Here is a 2574-nt window from a genome sequence, read left to right on the forward strand (position 1 = left end):
CGACGCTCGCCGGCACGCGCGCGCGCCACCTCCCCCCCTGCTGGCCACCTCCTGCTTCCTTCTCTCGCCCTCGATGCCCCGGACGAAGCCACGCAGCTGCCCCGCACCGCTCTCACTCTCCCTCGCCCTCCTCCCCTCCTCTGGCTCCCCCTCACTTCCACCGAACGCGGCCGCCGCCGCCGACGAGAACCACCACGGCCACAGCCACCCCCTCGCCCCTCGGTTGTGCCCACGAGCTCCGCGACGTCGTCCTCGACCCCCCTCACCGAACCACGCCCCGCCGGAAGCCCTGCAGCGTCGACTTCGAGCTCTTCTTCAACCTTCGGCCGCCGGTGACCTCGTCTTCGATTCGCGCCATCTAGGTCGTCCCCAGGCCCACTGAGCTGCGCTTCGACCTCCCAGTGAGCTCCTCCGTCGTTTCCCCCTATCCCCACGGCCTAGCGCTCGTTGTAGCACCACTTCCCATGATGCCCGAAGCACACCGCCGCACGAACTCGTCGCCGACGAGGCTCCGGTGGCCAATCGGCCCCGTGCATATGCCCGTTGGCTTTGTGGGAGCCTGCGGAACGCGTAGTTGCTACCCGTTGATCCTCCCGTACACGGTGGTGCCGTTTTCATCGGCGCCCGAACTCCGGCGACCGCCAAAGTCGTCGCCGGCGACGTCTCCGGCCACCCCGAGCTCAACCATCACCACCAAGAGCTGCGGCTCGTTCCCAGGAGCTTGTAGATGCTCTCCGCCTCCCGTTTGGTGGCCGTAACGTGCAAATGCACTTCCTCCGCCGCGCTCGGCCTCGCCGGTGGCTAAACGCCGGCGGGATTGACCGGTCAACCGCGCTAACCCCCCCCCCCTAACGCTGACCAGTGGACCCGACCCCCCCTAACCTTTTAATTAAATTAATTAACCCCTGTTAACCCCCCTGTCACTGACGTGTGGGTCCCACACGTCAGGTTTGACCGGACCAGCCCAGTTGACCGCTGACGTCGTGCTGACGTCATGCTGGCGCAGTATATAATTTCTGGATTTAAATTTAATCAGAAAATTCCAGAAATTGATTTAAACTTCAAAAATTCATAGAAATTCAACCGTAGCTCAGATTGAAATAATTTATATATGAAAAATTATCAGAAAAATGCAATCTTTCCATCTGTACTAGTTTCATGCATGATAAACCAACCTATACATGCTGAATATGGGAAAACACATTAGGGCATATATAAGAGACTTAATTTAGAAATGCATTGAACCTTTGGTTCAAAAGGACTTCAAACCAAATGTTTACTAGATGCATTAGCTCAAACAACATCACATCTACATGCCATGTTCATGCACCATATTGTTGCATATGATTGTGTTTTGATTGCCGGCACCGTTCCTTCTCGATAGGTCCTGCTCCGGAGACGTTCCAGAGTACCTGTCTGTGAAGCAGTGCCTCCCTTGTTGTTTTACCAAGCAAGCAAACCCCCTTGTTCATCTCGATAAAACCCTACTCTCTCGCTCCTGCTCTCAGTTACTGCATTAGGACAACAACGATTCATCTGCTACTTTGTGCTGCGGTAGTTGAACCCATTCCTCTGCATGACCTGTCATTGCCACAGTAAATAGTTGAAACCCACTAGCATGTGTAGGAGTTGATTGAAGCCACTGATGTGTTTCTACCATGCTATGCCTGCTATTGCTTAGAGTTGTGTCAGGTCTGATTCATTGGGAATGAATTGGTGTGTTACGATATGTTCTGATGCTGAGAGTGAAGTGTGTGAACACGATTTGGTAAAGGTAGCGGTGAGAGGCCATGTAGGAGTACATGGTGGGTTGTCTCACTGGAACCGTCCTTAAGCCCTGAGTTCTGTGTATGTTGTCCAATGACTCGATACTACCACACATTGGGCTCCGGGCGCTCCAAGCCCTCTCGACTTATTAACCAACTTGATCTCTGTCCAGGAGTCGCAACTAGTTTTTGGTGTTTGTAGGTAGTGCTATTTTTCTACCAAGTGGCACCCGGCAGGGTGGGCTTGGGACAGACTAGGCACACGTGGCCTGGTGTACCGAGTGGCACCCGGATGGTGGGCTCGGGAACCCTGTACACATCGTTTGGGGCCGTGAGCGACACCCCGGCCGGATCTCCTTGCGGATGAAACCCGAATAGGCGATAAACCTGGACTAGAGTCTTGTGTGGTTAGTCAGGTCGTGGCCGACACCCTCGCCAGGCTTCCGCTTGAAGGTTGCCGAGATACATGACATGTACATGGCGGTAAGTGGCGAGAGCGTGTGTGAAGAAGTACACCCCTGCAGGGTTAACATGATCTATTCGAATAGCCGGGTCCGCGGTTATGGACTTCTTGGATGCTTACATGGTACATAGACAACTTGAAGTGGATACTATAAAATGCTCAAGACATGTGTGAGTGCTATGGATGGCCTTCTCGTAGGGAGACGGGGATGAATCCATAGTAGTGTATTGTGTGGTGATTAGTGGACTCGTGTATGTTGTTTCACCTCAAGAGTTTCTGGTAGTCGTAGAACAGGATAGCCACAGAGTCAAAGCTGGCTTGCTGCAACTAAACCCCACGTTACCC

Source organism: Triticum dicoccoides, chromosome 6A (genome assembly GCF_002162155.2).
Source record: "Triticum dicoccoides isolate Atlit2015 ecotype Zavitan chromosome 6A, WEW_v2.0, whole genome shotgun sequence".
In the NCBI taxonomy this organism is placed as follows: Eukaryota; Viridiplantae; Streptophyta; class Magnoliopsida; order Poales; family Poaceae; genus Triticum; species Triticum dicoccoides.